Source organism: Gavialis gangeticus, unplaced genomic scaffold, assembly GCF_001723915.1.
Source record: "Gavialis gangeticus isolate Ggan-Ray unplaced genomic scaffold, GavGan_comp1, whole genome shotgun sequence".
NCBI classification, from domain to species: domain Eukaryota; kingdom Metazoa; phylum Chordata; order Crocodylia; family Gavialidae; genus Gavialis; species Gavialis gangeticus.
Genome location: NW_017729029.1, coordinates 64,698,386 through 64,710,257, shown reverse-complemented (window position 1 = coordinate 64,710,257; position 11,872 = coordinate 64,698,386). Strand labels below are relative to the sequence as shown.

The following is an 11,872-nucleotide window of genomic DNA, read 5'->3' as shown; positions in this document are numbered from 1 at the left end:
GGGAGGGGAGGGGAGGGGCGGGGCGGGGCCGCCTCGGGTCCCGCCCCCGCCCGGCTCTCTGCTGCCCCCGCCTCGCTCTGGGCGCTGCGAGCGGGAGCGGGAGCAGGTGGTCTTGCAATCCCCGGGCGCTTTGTGTCCCCTCCCCAGCAGGGTGAGTCGGGCCGCCCTGGCCTCGGCAGCCCTGCCAGGTCCTCCTGGGTCTCCCAGTGGCGCTGGAGCCGTGAGGCACAGGCTTCGGCGCAGGGGGCCGGCTGGGGTTTGGAGAGGTTGTCCCTGGTTAGCCTAGCCCAGGAGCCAGTTTCCTCGGAAAGGCCCGCTCTTAGTCCCAGTTTCTGGCCCATTTATTTGACCCGTGGAAGGGTTGTCCCCCACAGAGCCAGCAGCAATATAAACCAAGGTGCAAATAACAAACACAAGTGCAGGCAGGCCTCCACTTACAAGCATTCACGTTACAACGAACGGCACCGACAACATTTATAAATTGATGCCCTGTTTCAACTTCCTGGCATCAGTTTCGACTTTGTGGCACTTGATGCCACCTCAGCGAACAGGTTCGCTGTGTCGCCCGTCTGCCTGGAGAACATCTGTCCAAACATCCTTGGGCACTTCCTTTAAGAAAGGAGACAAGACTCCACAAAAACCTGCAGGCTTTGGCGACCCATAGGGGATGCACGCAGGTGCACATGCTCCTCCAAGGTCGGCCGTGCACCCCCTGTAAGTGCCAGCTGCAAAACCAGAAGTGCGCTTCTGGTTTCACTGCTGGCTGGGCGATTGGCCACTGCTGGGGGACCCACCCCTGGATTGGCAATCAGTCACTGCTGGGGTCCCCCCATCAGTGTTCTGGTGACCCCCGAGACTTGGGAGGCACCAGTCACCCATGCAGACTCCTGAGAAGACTCCAGCCAAGAGCCCTTCAAAAAGTCCAGCAAAGTCACCTCAAAGAAGTCCTTCCAAATCAATATGATTGCTATTTACAATATAAAGACATTAATGTAGCTATATTACTCATCTATAATTGATTGAGTACAAAATTCTGGGTTATTTTTGGTAAAAATAGGGTCTCGGGCCTTGGCTCAGGAACCAATCCCCCATTTATAACATTGTTAAAAAGCGGTACCAAGTTACGATGTTTCAACTTAAGATGTGGTTTTCAGGAACCAATTGCGTCATAAGTCCAAGGACTGCCTGTACAATCTCAGGACCTAGAGGGATCTGCAACCCAGGCTGTATGCTTTTCCCCTCAGCGTACCAGCCTCCTCTTCCTCAATTGCCCTTCCTGTAGGGTTCGAAATACAGGGGACTCGGAGGGGAGAGGGGGGAGGGGAAGGAGAGGTGTTAAGCCCCCCCATAAGAGCCCTACCATCAAAAATGAGAGCTCAGGCAGCCGTGCCAGCAGCTCTTTACAGCTTCCACCACCGCAGACCCTGCAAGAGTGTAATATGAACCCTGCCTCCCTGGGAGGTTTTAATTTGCCCTAGGACCAGCCTGTCGTCCCTGTCAGCTGGCCCAGTGCTAGGCAGGCACGCAGGTTCCTCCCTTTTTTCCTTCCTCTGCTCACCCTTCTCCGCTTCAAGGGCCAGACACTCTACCTGGATGGGGGCTGCCACTGGGTTGAGGTGGCAGCGCCGTTGGGGTTGATCGGCAGGCAGCTTCTCCCAGCCAGCAGCGGTCGGACAGTGGCCATACCTTGACACAAGCCTGTCTCCTAACCCAGTGTTTCTCAACCGTGGATCATGACCCAAAAGTGGGTCGCAAGAGTTTATGAAAGGTTCGCAAACAAACTTTAAAAATGGATTCTCCTTTAAAGGCATTTAGGCTTGTTCTGGAGAAGGTAGTGACAACCGAGTAGTGAAAAAAAAAGCATTTGCTGTAGCTCTCCCTTGCGCTGCAGCTGACCCTGTCTGACCTAAGCATGAGCCAATCAACAGGGACTTGTGGTTGTTCCTTGTAAGAAGATACATTGATGATGTCAAGCAATTCTTTGACGTAATTCTGTTTGCTTACAATGAACACATACAAAGTCCTGTTTCCCTCAACATGCAAGGGCTTATGCAAAAAGAAGTAGCTCACGATTCCAAACCTTTTACCAGCCAGCATTTCTGTAAGCTTTCTTTCAGGGCCACGCTTCAAGTACTCTTCTGGCTTTCTGCTACTTCTGTCTGTCTGTTTCTGGATGCATCTGCTTATTTGTTCACATACCTCCATCAAGTAACACCCAGCCCCTGGGTTTCATCCAGTCATGAGAGAACTACATCTCTGCCCACATAGCTCAGCTTCTGAATAGTTGCTTTTGATTTCATGTTACTTTTGATTTCTGTCATTTTAGATTAAGTGACTGATCCTGAGGTATGGGTATCACTCCGGCCATGAACCCCAAGTTTTCATCTTCACACGATTAATGAGTGATCTGCAATAACTGGACATTTTAAAAATCTGTAGAATTAATCCATTGCAGAGCTGTCCAGCTAGCAGTCCATGGGCCACGCACAGCCCACTAGGGATTAAACTACCCAATAATTTCCCCCAGGCTCCCATCCCATCGTTGCTCCTACCATGAGTCCTACTGCAGCAGCATCCTGGGCTCCAGGCTCCCCATCTCTCCCTCTGGCTTTTGCTGCCTGCCCCCACTGTGGGGAGCAGAGTAGTGCAACTCACAGTGCCAGCACAGCCCTCAGCCAAGGAGCTGAGGTGAGGGCCACCAGCTCAAGCGGTGAAGGGGGAAGCTCCCCTCTTGTACAGTGCAGAGGTGGAGGTGGCTGCCCACGCGCACAGTGCCCCTGGCTTGGGTGCCTGGCTCTCCTAAGGTGTGCAGCCCCTACTGGAGCAGCCCATGTGGCGTGTGGAACCCAGATGCTTAAAAACTGGACAGTCCTGATCTACTGAATATAAAATCAAATTTCTGTGATATAGCCACTATTGTAATTCCTTTCAGCCTAAACATATATCACCCAGCTGATACGGTCCCCCCATCACTGGTATACAAGAGAACAGAAGAATGTATAAGGTTTTAATTTAATACCTTCTTTACGCCACCTAGTAAGTGCTCGTCTTTATGAACCTAACTTTTAAAATATGAGCTTCTTACAGCAAGAATTGACTTTATTTGCGATAACAATAACATTGAATGTATCACAGGTAGCTTAACAAACAATACTTACGAAACTAATGTGTGTAATTAGCTGAAGTGTTGATAGCCTTATGAAAAGTTGAAGCCTTATGAACCTGGATAGCCTTATGAAAAGTTAAAATCTGTTCAGGTTGCTGATTCCAGCTCACTAATACAAGTTTACACACTTCAAGTTGCACACAATTTATGGTAGTGCTTATTTCTAATATTTTATTTATGAAAACTAACAGGAATAATGAAACATTTATTTTTAAAGAAAGGAAGTTAAGGCTGTAAACTGACCTATTGCTATGTTTCTCATTTAAAAATGTGTTTTAGGCCTGGATGACTCCTTCAGGAGTTTGTGGCTTCAGAAGGTAATTTACCAGACAGACAATTTTTCTACATAGATCTCTACCAGTAGCAGGAAACTATAGAAGGAAACAAATTAGCATTTTGGAGCCTGATTGAGATACTCCACTATACTAACAGCTAATCCAGATTATGCTAGGTGGAGCATTTGGGGCAACTGGAAGGAGCTCCAAATCTCAATAACATCTGGATTGTTGGTTTTCATAAAATTGGTCCTTTTGTGTGCCAATATTTTGCTTAAACTAACAACTCAAAATGTTATGTCCTATATCCTAAACATACTAATTAAAAAATATCCTCCATTTATCATACAAGAAAAGTGTATAATTCCTTCAGATAAATCAGGCATTCTGAAACAGCATAAGAGAGCAAGCTTTCCTTTAGAAGAACCTACGGTTCACTGAGAGTGTTACGATTCTTTTCTCTTTGTGTAAAAATATATATAGCAAGTGCCAGGAATGGCTGTGTTCTTAAGTCACTTGAGAGCATTGATTCTTTCCTGTTATACAGAGAGTAGCTAACTTGACCTGTAGGTAGCAGGACATGCACCAGTCTGGAAACCAAAGCCAAACTCCCCTCTCTATTTTAACATGCTATTGTAATTAATGTCTGGCTTACTAGATTTAACAGCATCCTGTTGAGTATTTTACTCTGATTAATTTTTTATAGTGTCTGTTACCATAATGTCTGAAAATCAGGAAGGTATTGGCTTTCAATAAGACCATTATTTTAAATGTTTATGATTTAAGCAGTATAGGAAATGTTAATGGTTGCAGGTAGATGACAAAATCCTATCATATGCCAGGTAAATAATTAGGAACAGGAACCAGTAAGAACATCAAAGGATTTTTTATATCTAAATATATTGAAGAATTTATGGCTGGTACATGCCAATAACATGTTAATATAATGTTAATATAAAAAGTTGTCAGCTACTCAGTGCCTATGAAGGATGCAATTGGATTCTGCAGCAGATTACTCCATTTTTTTCCATCTACCCTACTGTTTCAAGGACATAAATCAGACTCAGTAATCTGAGCAACTCTTCAATTGCTAGCCAGCAGAATGGCTGTTATACCAGCCAAAGGAAGTAACAGGTAACAATAGCCCCAGTTTAAAATAATATATTAAGATTTTTAAAAAGCCATGTAAGAGAAACATATGGTGATGATAATTTATTGGGAGGTGCTACTTCTTAAGCAGCAGCTGATCAGACTCCAAACAAATCATTAGTTAAATAAAATCTGTAACCTCAAACAATGTTTTACAGCCTTGTGCAGTCTCTTAGTCCCACCTGCTTTTTCATCTACTTACCAACAGTATTTATTAGACTAATACAACGTATCTGCAAATCAAGGTGTTATGCTGTTTCATTAAGGAATAAAATCCCTGTAAAATCATTTCCCTCTTCATTTCCTTCTCAAATGCTCATAGGTTTCTGCTTATTTCTGACTATCAATCTAAAGACTGCCATTCCAGTTCCTGATTAGTTGACATCCAATATCATTCATAACTTTGATGTCAGACTAACTGGAGTGAGAATTTAATGCTGTGCTATAAAGCACCAGCTCCATTTTATGTGGCATCAGGTAAAGTTTCCATCCTCCTCTCCACAATGCACAGCTGATTTTATGATCGGCTGTTATTCCCATAGCTATTTTTCTTAGCTGAAGAATCAGATAAAGTTCTACATTTTGAAGAAACTGGTGAGTGGCATATAGCACCATTTCCTTACACAAGTAAATTTGATCATTGATCCAGAGAGGTCAGCTAGAAAAGGGCAATCTACCAATTTTTTGGTATAGATTTTCTTAGTTTTAATAGATGGGACCTAAGGTTTTATCATCTTATTCAACATGCTGGCATGGTATCTATTCCCTTTCCCTCAAGGTGTTCTACTTGTCACTACACCTTAAGGGCAGGTATTTAAGGCAATAGACGTTAGCTTAGTGATATCTGAGACTCACACAGCTTAACAATATTCACATGGCATTCACACAATGTCTTATCAAGAATGGGATCTTGTTATAGAGCCCATTTTCACCTGACAAGTATTATATATCAATTCTAGGCAAATATATGCATCTCTAAGTCTTGTTCTACTGTTTAGTTATGTAAGCTACTGTTTAAAGATGTTACTTAAATAAATTTTGTTTAGACAATAATATGACTGAGCTCTATATCAAGACAGGATCTGAAAGGACACGTAAAAAGTAATATAGTAAACAATTAATTTACCAACCTACTACCCAAACATATTTTCCCTATTCTGGTTTTGTTTATTTGTGGGGGGGCTACATTTTGATCCTCTTTATTACAAAAAATAGTAGATTCAAATTGAAATACATTCAACAGTATTAGTGAGATCCACTTCAAAATAAAAATAACTTTCATGCTTTTGCACAGTGTTAATGATGTGCTTTTCTTTAGCTTGTAGATATCCTAAAGATGTAACACTTGTTCCTGTTCACATATTGTAATTGAAAGCATCAGGGTCAAACAGTTAATAAAAGTTAAAGGGAAGAAATTAAATAATTTTCCAGGTTATAAAGCATATTTAAATGCATTTGTAACAACAGGGCACACCACACATGCTAGCCTCGACATGGGAGGGACCCAGGAGGCAGGGCAGGACAATGGAGAAATGCAGCAGAATGCCCGGTAAGGGCGGGAAATGGCCAATACTTACCCACAGGTATGGAGCCGGCGGAAGTGGAGTGGCGAGCAGCGCCACCGCAGTGGTTTATAAGTACTTGTTCTCTGTGGCTATGGGGACATTCAGGATTATACATCACAGACCCATGCCCAGAGCCGACTAGAAAAAAAGTGAGCAGAGCCAAGCACTTGGGGGGAAGAGTACCATGACTGCATCAAACTCTGCAACACTGAGAGTCATAAGTACCCTGGCTCCCCAGTCTGGAAACCTGGAGGGGTATCCAACCATCTAGCAATCCAGGGCGGCCTAGAAAAAGGATCCTCATGGACCCCAGCATGCTGAGGTTGAAACAGAGAGCACGTGAGTGCGAAAGCTGCCATGGCCCGACATACGGGCATGGCAAAGACGTCATTCCTTTGGGTTTTGTTGTCCTTTAAAGAGGTGGTCAGTGTTAATTTGGAGAACAGCAGGATATTTGAGGTGGGCAATGAATCCCAGACCTGGAAGTAAGTAAGGCTGAATTGTTTGATTTGAACAGGATAATTAATTGAAACAGACTGCTAAACACCCAGGAATTAGTTAAGGGCTGGGACCTGATTGACACCGATTATGAATTAATTTAGAACTTTATTTAAGAGAGCCTGTGAATTAATTAGCAAATGTATTGATTTAAGATCAACCATGACTTAATTATAGGCTGTGTTAATTTTGGAAAACCTGCAAATGAAACTGATGATGCAACTTGATTGAGGGTCCATAAACTGAGCACGATCAAGAGTGAATTCCAAGGCCCGGAACTAATTAAGGGCCTGACACAGCTAAAGCCCTGGAATGGGCCAGAGGCATCGTGCCACGTAAACCTGGGGACAGGACCATCGACATCAGCCAGATCTTGGTTGACAAGTGGACAGGATGTAGTTCCAAGAACACCAACAACACAGGTGTACCCATAGGGGTTGCCAGTACCATCCCAGGACCCTCCTTTTATTGAAGATCACGGCGTGGTGGCCAAGTTGAGGGAAGTACCCCGTGAACAGGCCACCTGACGTTCCTTAGTGCCCAGGCTAAGAAGGAGCCCAACCAGGGCGGAGATCTCCCAAGCCTCAAGGGATCTCCTGTTCTGGTGTAACCATTTACAATGTTGCTAAATAACATGTTTTACAAAGCACATACACTTTCAAAGGCTTATGCTGAATTTTGCCCCATCATTTCCAATTGCTCCTGTCATAACTAGCTAAACCAGAGTTGTTCTTGGTATGTAGAGAGCATTGCTAGGAGTAAGGTTAAGCCTGCTGAAAAGGGCTAAAAGACTGCTTGTGTCAACCAAAAAACTACATACAAGTTGAGAAGGGATTACCCTATACAACTCAGGTTGTGGGATGGACTGTCAGGTCTTCAAAAACGTTAGTCTTCCTTTTTTGGGTTTACAGCATGGAACAGTCAGTTGTTCAAGCCTCTCCATTTTTATTGGCATGACAGGATATGGAGAGCAAATGGTTACTTCTCTCAGCTGGGCTGTAGTACGACTTGTTTTCACATCCTATTCAACATATGGGGCTGAGTTCTGATGTGCATCCCATGTTCACGATGTATAGCTGGGAGGGATATGACAAAAAGTCATTTGTGACTTGACAATTTTGACAGCTGGTTCTTCACTGTCAGGCTTTTCTGCAGTTTACAGCAGTCTTAGATTCTCCCAGGTATAGTTGGGTGGCTGGCTGGCTGGCATTGGTTGGCTACAGTTGCAAAAGGACATTATGTCAGCTACAGACTGCTGGAATGCTGTGACAGTGTGACTACTTTCCCTTATCTCAGATCCACCCTTATACTGAAGGCTAGGAAGTGGCATAGGCCATGCTCCTGTTATCCTCGACTGGACAATCCACCACTTTTTTAACTCTTTTGACATATGCAAGCTAGCACTAAATTCACAGCAACATAAAAGAGAATCTAGCCTGTGGCACAACATAGAAAGTGTTCATTTTCCAAAGAGGTGATGAGAGAAAAATCTTTGATTTCTGTGATTTAAACGCTGTTTAAAATATTTACTGCCACAGCTATACTGGATATGTATACACTGTAGTCATTGCTGCTCATGTGGACATTCCCAAGATAACTCTTAACTGGTTAGCTCACATATTGGTTGCAGTAAGCCTATAGAAGTACATACTAGATACACAAGTATTTATTCAGATCCTTGAATAGGCTTTTCAATCCATGCTGAGTTCTATGTTGACACTGCTAGCAATACCCAGACAAAAGGGCATCTGAGTAGAAGTCAACATAGACTAGATAATTATTGATTTGCATTGCAGTAGCACCTGGATCATAGTCCATTGTGCCAGTTATTGCACCAACACAGGACAAAGGATGGACTCTGCCCTCAAGAGCTTGCCCTCATTTAAAGCTAGCACAGACACATCAAAATGAACAGTAACTGCAGTGTAAATATGCCCATTATCCTCAATATCCACTAGTGGGAGGCTGTGTGAATTAGTAGTTAAAAGTCCTCAACGGGCACATTGCTTGTACACATGCAATTAACGTGACTGAATATACTGTGCCTCAATTTGATACAGTACCTCTTTCCACTCCCACCCTGTGAAAGAAAGCAGAAATGAGGAGCAGAGGAGCTTAGCTACATCCTTTTCAGTCAACTTCCTGTAAAGAAAAGCAGGAAAGAGGCAGCTTTCCTGGCTCAATCCTTTCCCACCTAAATGAAAAAGAGGAAGGGCTGGTCCCTCCAACTTTTAAACTAATGCTGATGTCACTGTCTACATATGCATTTAAGCGCAATAATTTCCTGCACTGCTGGACACCACTTGTATCTGATGGAACTATCCAGCAACGCAGTAAATTAGTCTACTGCACCCTAATTGCTGTGCATGTGTAGACCATGACACTTTACTAGGCAGCAAATTAGTCTGCAGCACAGCAAAGCATCTCATGTAGACACACCCAACTGAGACTTGGTTTCATGCTAGGTGTTTTATTGGCCCTACTTCATGATGTCAGCCCAGTCACTTTGCCTCCCTGAACAGCAATTTCCCCATCAGCTCAATGCCTGTGTAAAGCACATTGCAACAAAGAAAAACCACTCTATAGGAGCTAGGTACTATTACTAGTACTACAAATAGTACCCTAAGGTCTTCTAAAACCACAATTACAGTGTAGATGTGGTAAGACAAAAGCCATTTTATCATCTTGAAGTGGGATAGGTGTTGAAATCACTTTAATGGAAAGGCCTTAGGCACATTCCAATTCATGTGACGATTTAGTCTTAGAACATTTGGTTAAATTGGATAAGCAAGATTTTGTTTCTCTCTTTTTTTAAATCTCAGTCACTGTGTAATGACAAACGTACCAGACATAGATTAAGGGTGGAACCTTTTGGACCGATGCCACTTTCTAATGGATTTATGTTGACAAACTGCTATGTTTATTCATTGCCAGATAATCAGTCATAGTCTGACCTGGGCTGGTTAGATTTTCCATTATGCTCATGTTTTGTAGAAACAGGTTAAACCAGTGGTTCTCAAACTTTCTAGACTGAAGGCACCCATTGTTAGACTCAAGGCACCCCTCAGAAAATGCCAGCTTTTAATTTCCATTATTTGTTTGTTTTTTACTTCTGGAAGAATAATAAAGCAATTCTTCTGTTGCAAGGAACTCTGAAGGACCACAACAGGTTAGAATGTTTTTAAAACTATAAATTTCTATTTGAAATCTCTGGATTTATCTTGTGAATGATGTTTGCACACCTAACAGTGCTAACTTTGTGAGGCACTCCAAAATGCCACACCACCCTGATTGAGAATCACTGGATTACAAAGGATGCGAGCAGATCCTTAATAACTTAGGCCCCCTCTACACATGCAGGTAAAGATGCAGTTGGATCACAAGTGTGAACCACACAATCATGCCTCCTGCCATGCTACACATGCCTGGCAGGAAGCATGACTGTGGGATTGCACATTAGATCCAATCATACCTTATTGCCAGTGTAGGGGGAACCCAATCCTAGGCTTCCCTTACATCAGCAAGAAGCAGGTACCCATGGCCCAGAAGCTCCCAGCTGCAGGGGGCCATGTCCAGCTGGGACCCAGAGTGAGGCACAGCCAAGACCAAGAGCCGGTGTCAGCCCAGGGGTTTTCACACCCCCGCAAGCTTTGGGGATCCAGGCAGCTGCAATCCCCAGGGCTCAGGGATTGCACCCCTTGGCTGAGAATGTGGTCGGCTGACAGGCTCCCAGCTGCAGGGTATACCCTGCTACACGTGCAGATTAAAGCTCTGTAGCAACCAGCTATAAGGTTAGTGCACATTTTTGAGGCCTGACTTTATAGCTGGTTGGAGTTTTTTCTCATGTGATAGCTAATTTGCACATGTAGCTGGTTTCGGGGTAATTGTGCAGTTGACCAATTAGTCGCACACTACCTGTTACATGTAGAGGGTCCTTATTCACCCAGCTCACAATTCTCTATTGGGCATTTTTACCTAGAGATCTGGTAAAACAGTTACCAACCTTAAGTATTTTAAACCAATTAACCGTGCTCCTTTCTGTGTTTCTGAGCAGCAGGCATGGCACCCAAATTTGTCAGAACATTATACCTCATTTCAGCTTTCCCTTGCACATGTAATACAATAAAATCAATGCAAAACACCTTTCAAATACTGTGGGTGCCTATATGCAAGCAGTGAGGCTGCTCTGATGCACTGTAATTACAGCACGTCGGAGCAGTCTCGATTAATTGAGTTTGCTGGAGTGTGGTAATTACTGTGCTCCAGCAGCCTGTAGTGTCTCGTGTATCAGCATCCCCACACTTAAAATGGCAGTGGGGGCCCGTTATCTAAAGCTCATCTCAAGCTCTAAATAAAGTGCTCCCACTGCCATTTTTAAGCACGGGGATGCTGACACATGAGGTGCTCTGCACACTTTAATTAGAGCAGCTCTTGGAGCCAATATAAATGTAAATATTTTAAATTTAAAAAAGAAATAAAAGCAAACCCAGAACTCCCATTAAACTGGTTTAAAAAAATCTCTTGCTGTTTTTGCAGCCCAAGTATTGAAACATGAAAAACACAAGGACATTTGCCTCAACAATGATTTGGATTAAATCATTATTTATTTGTATTGCAATAGCACTTTGGGGCCACAGTCATGGGTCATGGCCTATTGTTGTGATTGGCACTGTAAAAACACAAAACAGAGCCTATCTCCTTTTACAGTAAGAGAAAGGAGAAGGGAGGCTCTGGCAACACTAAAGGTCTGTAGATCATGCATACCAGCCCGGTCTCTGGCTTCTTTACTATTCATTCCATCCAGGAAGAGCACACATCAACTGCAGAGGCTTCCTCAGCCTGACGAAGGGTTTTTAAACCCGAAAGCTTGCTAAACATTTTTTCTCCCAGCTTTTTAAGTTGGTTGAATAAAAGAGATCAGATTCACCCAAAGAACCTTGTCTACAATAAAAGTATATAATTTACAGTTATTGGTAAAAGCATACAGGACAATTACATATTCTGCCAATTTAAACACAATTAAAGTAGAATATAGGACATGATACAAAAACAGATAAAATGAAAGTATATAAAATGGAGTAAAAAATTAAAAACAGGAAATTGTATTTGACTGTGGCCGTTCTTTGAACAAATAACACAAATACACCTAGGGAGCATAGGATGGGCTGTAAATTTTTAGAAAGAAGCCAACTTGATTTTTCTTCATTTGCCCACTTTTT

General features: G+C 43.1%; 1 long non-coding RNA gene across 1 annotated transcript in view; it reads left to right on the top strand.

Annotated features, from left to right (window-relative positions):
• Positions 1 to 9,782: 9,782 nt before the first annotated feature.
• The window catches only part of LOC109300858, an 18,440-nt gene continuing 16,350 nt past the window's right edge, over positions 9,783 to 11,872 (top strand). The window contains exon 1 of the long non-coding RNA XR_002098344.1: positions 9,783 to 9,822. This is a non-coding gene — a long non-coding RNA (uncharacterized LOC109300858). The remainder of the gene's footprint in view (positions 9,823 to 11,872) is intronic.